The 6,553-nt window shown below is 41.7% G+C and overlaps 1 long non-coding RNA gene across 1 annotated transcript; it reads left to right on the top strand.

The window, feature by feature from the left end:
* The first annotated feature begins 3,253 nt into the window (after positions 1-3,253).
* LOC120704684 lies at positions 3,254-5,828 on the top strand. The gene is made up of 3 exons (XR_005687642.1): positions 3,254-4,644; positions 4,735-4,911; positions 5,637-5,828. It is a non-coding gene; the product is annotated as an uncharacterized LOC120704684 (long non-coding RNA).
* The last annotated feature ends 725 nt before the right edge of the window (positions 5,829-6,553 follow it).

The following is a 6,553-nucleotide window of genomic DNA, read 5'->3' as shown; positions in this document are numbered from 1 at the left end:
TGTTGGCTTCAATCTTTCACGAGGAGATGCTCCATTCTCTCCCTCTCCACAAAGAAATTATTTTCCAATGGTCTTTTTGACGAGTCTCGGTAAATCCATAAGAAGTATTTCTTGTTTTGATAATATCTTGATTATAATATCTTTTGTTAGGACTAACCTTTCCAGAGCTCCAGATAAAGCCTCACACATACATATGAGAGAAAGAAAGGAGAGAGTTCTAGCAAGATTGAGAGACAAGATGAGCTGAGAGTTTCCATGAGCAAATTGCATTGAGGTTTGAATTATTGATCTTGGTTTAGCATTACTTATGGAACTTACTTTCTTAATTCTATGACTTGTTTAATTTTGAGAGCATGTGCTTAATAATTGTGGGGAAGCATTTAACTTGTATCTACCTTCCACATTGAAAAAGCTGGTTACAACTTGAATTATTAATTGCAAAATATTTTTTGCGAGCATTGTGTTTTCTCGTGTATGATCAAGTGCAGGGATTGGACACTGAAAGGCAGCGCTGATTTTTATCAAAGACTTACTCGAGGACGAGCAAGGTTTAAGCATGGGGGGAATGTTGGTGCTCCTTAAGTATCCATTTTATCCCCTGTTTAACTTTGATAATGGTATGAATTTAATATCAAAATCACTAACCATCCTAACCTCGGCCCAATTATTGGTCGTTTTCACGTTTGCACATATATTTTGGAGGTACTTCGTTTTTGCAGGTTTTTGACCAATTTTAAAGCATGAAATGGCGAGGCCCATGATCACGTGATGACACGAAGAAAGACGAAGGCCAAAGCTCGAACAAAGGATCGAAGGCCATGATGATTAGAGGCCCATTCATGCACATCCACCCTCCAATGAAGCCCAAAAGACAAAGCCCACAAGATAAGATCAAGATACTTCGGGGCTAAGCAAAGCAAAGAGATATTTAAGGAAGGATTTTCCATCCTATCCTTCTCGTCGAAGAAATCTCGAAGATAACGACGTCTAAAGGGGTGCAATCGTGAAAGACATAAACTCTAGAAGATTCCAGGAGACTTGGGGAGAAAGATGAGCACAAGCCGGCGAAGGAAAGTGCCAGGCCGGCCGGCCTAGGCTCATTGGGTCGGCCGGCCCAGCCCTTTTTTAGGTCGGTTCGACCTCCCCTTTGACCGAGGGTTCCCTGAGGCTATTTAAAGACCCCTCCCCAAGGTTCACGCAGAGATCAATTCGGGAGACAATGCCAAGGAGCAGAGAAGATAGAGGGACACCTCTCGGAGAGCCGAGGGTCGTGCTAGTTGTCTAGGGTTCGTCCTAGCCAACGTGGGAACCTTGCAAGGAAGACCACGTCGGAGTTCTGGAGCTAGGATCATCAAGATCAAGGTAGGGCCCCGGTTGTGATCTTGTGATGTACTATCATTCATGGTGATGTTATTTGTGTTTCCGAATGTTTAGCGACCATGTTCTCCTCTTTCTATTTCGTTCTTTTCTTTGGGTTCGCTTCATCCTAGATCTATTATCGAGATAGATCACTTAGCATGATCTTGTAGTCATGGTGGCTAGAGGTTCATGGCAGAACTACCAAAGGGGGTTCGACTTGCTTCAGGGTATCTCGTTGAAAGGGGTGCCGTCGTGACAGGCCGTTGTCACTTAGTAGGTTAGGTATCGAGGGATCGGATTGGAGATTTTGGGTTTAAAGAGGCTTTTCATTGAGATTCACATCTATCTTACTTCACTTTATCTAGCTGGAACTACAACATATGCATGATCTAGGTGATCTAAATTGGTTATCTCTAACTTTCTCTTGCTACCTTCGGTGTTTGTCGTGTTTTTAGTAGATTAGATTCGTTTTCACCATCTCAACACAAAGGAATCTCTATGCTAGTAGATTGTTTCTTGTCTCTTTGGTTCCGTGGATTGATAAACCTTGGGGGAATACTCTAAGGGAAAAACTACACGAAACCGTGCGCTTGCGGTATATAAATCAGGGGCGCTAAGGAGCGTCAACACCTGCTGACGCCGAAGGCGCAAATCGCCAGTGCGCCAATGCCTCCAGCCGCTGACGATCTGGTCCCACCTGTCGGCGCCCCTTCTCCCAGCCTTCCTTCTTCCCCGTTGCAGAGGACGCCGCCGCGGGGGTCCTGGAGCATGAATCACATGTCTCCCCCTTGTATCCCGCCCGTGTGGACCCCACCCGCCCTTGCCGCACCTCCCCTGCTCCCGCAAACGAAGAGCTATCCCGCCCACGTGGACCCGACATGTGTGGTCCAAATGAAGAACACAAAAGAGCTGGCTTTCTCTTTTTTAATCTTAAATTAAAACTTGTAACTTGTATTTCTTCGTCATTGAGACTCCAAATTTGATGATTTTTTCCTAAATTTTTCTAAAAACAATATCTTTCATTCCATGGCATTTGTTTTGATATTAATCATCATTTCTTGGATCGCTTTTAAATAGCTTATTTCCTTGCACTTTAGTAGATAATAGAAACTCATGTTTTTGATGAACAAATTGTAATATAACTTTATATTTTCTAATGTTATACTAAACATAAGGTTGTGTCCAAATTTTAAGTTCACAAGAGTTCAAAAATATTGGGAGGTATTCAAATCTCAAAGTTTGACTTGAGTTGTATGAAACAATATGAGAGATCCATCCATTTTATGAACAATGTATACACCAACTTTTTTAAAAGTTTATGAAACTTTGATGTCAAGATTATACACCAATAAAATGACCATATGGCAATTTGCAAAATATTTGGAGAAGTTTTCGTTATAATTATGATTATTTCATAATAAAGTTGCAAGTAGAAGTTTGAATTATCACTAGCAAACATTTGAATTTCTCGTCTATTTTCAGGATATGAGCCAGAATGAAACATATATTCTTATAACATATTTTTGTTTAATTTTTAAAATACTATTTGAGACACATGTAATTCAAATTATAATTACTTTGAATATTCTACAGAAATTCATTTAAACTGATAAAATAATAAATGACTTAGATTTTTTTTGAAACTTCTACAATAGAACTTATTTGTTGAAAATCATATATAAAAATGTATTTGGGTATATATGGTAATTATATTTGTGTGTTACTTCACAATGATGCAGTAAAATGAAAAAGAAAAGAAAAAATGTTAAGGACAAAAGAAATAAAACAAGGCCCATTTTGGCCCAACGGCCCAGCTATTTTCAACCGTCCATCATGATCCGATGGCTCCGATCGCATTGCAATTGTATATAATCTGCGTCTCCACCCCTATCCTAAACCTAACCCTAACTTTTGCTCCTCCCCCTCCCGCACACTACTCACCCCGGCTGCCTCCACGACTCCACCTGCACCTGCTTGCTCGCTCCCTCTCCGTGGGGAGGCAGAGCGCATCGGCGGGGGTCCAGCGGCGATGGTGAGGCGCTCATGTCCCCTGGCCCGATGGCAAGGACGTGCTGCGGTGGCCTCCCTATCGGAGCCGGGACTGGGGTGAGGCGAGGCGTTGTCGCTCCCCATCGGAGCCGGGACGAGGTGAGGTGGGGCGCCGTGAGGAGGGAGCAGGAGCGGCTGGGTGCGAGACTGGGGCCAGGATGCCCCTTTCCCCTTAGATTCAGATTCGTGCGCCGCTCATCTCTCCCCTTCCCGACGCCTCCCTCCACCTCCTCCATAGTCGCCGCGATGCCTCCCTCCCCACAGACACCTCCTGGCGGGCAGCCAGATCCCCTAACGGCAGCCACATCCCCAGCCATCTGCCCCTTGTGGGCCGACAGCGGGCGGAGGTGAGGCTGCACGCGTCCTCCAGTGGAGTCTCCACGCTGTGGACCTGCGACTCCTGCTGGTGGTGGCCGTCAGCTATCTAGATCTGCGGTGGCTTCGTTCACCCTGCTGACAGTTGCTGCTTTTCTTCGATTTGGGTTACTCGGTGCGGTTCAGTTGAATCCCATTCCTTCCTGCGATCTCTCCATAGATACCTGTGATTTGATTTGGGTTCTAGTTGATGCATCGCGTTGAGAGCTTCCATTCAATGTGGATTTGAGTTGATGCGTTCTGTTATTGAATTGGGTGCAGGACGAAAACCAAAATGAATGTCCAATTATCTTATTTATGTGTAGAACTGCAGTTCCATTGTCCAATTATCTTATTTATGTGTAGAACTGTAGAACTACTAAGGTGAAGCCTTGCAATTTATTTACTACTTGAAATTTAGCTGCTCATGTTCTTAGCTGCTAACTTGACATATAAACTTAAGATGAGCATGCTATACTTGTGCTAAGTTAGGTGCTGCTCTTGTGTTTAAATAATTTTTCTGCCAAGTTATGTGCATGTTACCTTGTATTTCAAATATGACCAATATTTGAGTGGTAGGCTGGTAGCAGTAGTAATTAGCAAGTATTTGTAAGTTTTATTTCCTATCGAGCAACCAAATCATGCTCATTTAGTATGAGTTGAGATTTGATTTGGAAATAGAAAGCCATCATGCATGAGTTGAGATTTGATTTGGAACTAGGCGATCTCATCCATACCCCAATTAATCACCACATGGTAAGATGCTTGCTTCTCATCTCAGATGTTGCATCTCTACAGTTCACATCTTCGGTTCAGAGATTCACCAACCCATGTACAGATCGCACGACAGTCCATACGCTATGGTAGATGGCACGACAATGGGTATATATGTATTTGACTCACGCGCACTCAATGATGAAGCATGCTTTTCTATTGTCTGAGTATGCACTAACCTGCCAAATTTCTGATCAGGTACTAAGACATCAAGGTAGCAAATGGGGCTAAAGCTTTTAAAGGATCTCGAGTTGCAGTAAGTAACTGTGTGGATGTGATGAGGTAAAATTTGAAATCTGAGCATGTGTTTTCATATTGTTGCGAGGCCAATGCTGCTCGTCTCCAAACCAAGGTGCCATGTGCTGACGAAGAGAGGTACTAGTTCTGCACTTCGACTGATTCACTTCGAATTTTCTGGCAATTAGTAGTCCAAGTACTTGAATACTTGATTTCCTAGTATGTATTGTAGGCCGAGAAGTGAGGATTGAGTACTTGATTGTTATTTTACTAGTGCATCTCCAATCTAGTATAAGAAGTACTTGCTTGTTCTTTTAGGAGTGCATCTCCGATCTCGTAATAAGTAGCAGTGTAGTACTATGCAACATTATTTGACTTGATGTCTTATGCTGCTGTTTTTTTCTGTGGTGAGCAGCAGCATGTAGTGAGGATCAGTGTTGTAGTAGCTTTATAATTCCCCTGCTACAGCTTGTTGGTTCACAAGAACTTCAATGTACTAGCTATCTGTTTATCTCATCACATTAGTAAAAATAATCTTGACCTGTATGCATGCTAGATTTATCTTATTCCATACTAGTCTTGTTTGCATGGTGACATATTAGTGCTTTTTAATTACCTTGAGATGGCTTTGCTGCATGCTTTAGTTATTATCTAATCTCTGTAAGTTATTATCTAGTCAAATAGTTAGAGTTTAGGATTCGAGATGGTGTCATCTTTTTTTCATGTAAAGTTGAACTTGAATTCCATTAGTAATTTTGAGCTATTATTTGCTGTTATAATTTGATAGTAGTCCATTGATTCACAGTTTTATTTATTGCAAATATTTCTAAGTATTTGACATTTTGACAATGTGCTCTTTTCAGGCTGAGGATGATCATATTGCAAGGAATAGAGATGATCTTTTTTATCTTTTTTTATGCTTCTAGGTTTTAAGATGTAATGCTAGATGTGTCGCTGGATGTGAACTTGTACATGATCTATTGGATTTGATTGTCTTCTGTTTACAGAACTTGTACAAAATTATGAAGATGTCATTATGGTTTTTTTTGCTAATCTGTCCTGGAATTATAATACTAAAATGGGCTTTATGGGTGGGAACTGTAATCTGAAATGTGATGTGGTGGGCCAGAATTTTTATGGACTGCAGATTTAGTGTGGCCACGTCATCGTCCACGTAGGCAGCCACGTCATCGTCCATGTAGGCAGCCACGTCGTCGTCCACGTCATCGTCAATGTTAGCAGCCACATCATGTGGCAATAGAATCTGTGACAATTTTTATAACATTTATTTTCGTCACAAACATTGGGCCTGGGCTGGGCTACGCGGGCTTGCAACCAATTTATGGTGGTTAAGAAACGTCACAGATTGCTTCAATCTGTGATGATTTTGCTAAAAACGTCGATCGATTTAATCTGTGACGCTCATTCTATGACGTTATCCAAAATCGTCACAAAACCGTCGTAGATATTATTTCGCGATGTTTTTTCAGCAATCTGTGACATTTATTTCGTCATAAATTAAATGATTTCTTGTAGTGTCCAAATCAACCCTCCACCATACAAAAATATTTATGGATAGATCCTTGCCATTTCCTAGAGTAACCCTCATATTTCCAGAAATACTAAACAAGCCCCTGCCATCCCAAAACTATTTACAAAGAGACCCTTGAACCCCCGTTTAACCCCTAAATACCTCGTTAACTTATCATTTCATGCGCCAAAAATCCTCTGATTGCCTCCAAATTCGACCACGCCATTTCTAATATAGTTTTGGCCATGC

The sequence above is a fragment of the Panicum virgatum genome, chromosome 4K, assembly GCF_016808335.1.
Source record: "Panicum virgatum strain AP13 chromosome 4K, P.virgatum_v5, whole genome shotgun sequence".
Taxonomy (NCBI): Eukaryota; Viridiplantae; Streptophyta; class Magnoliopsida; order Poales; family Poaceae; genus Panicum; species Panicum virgatum.
Note: the sequence above shows the minus strand (reverse complement) of the source record. Positions and strands in the feature narration are given on the sequence as shown.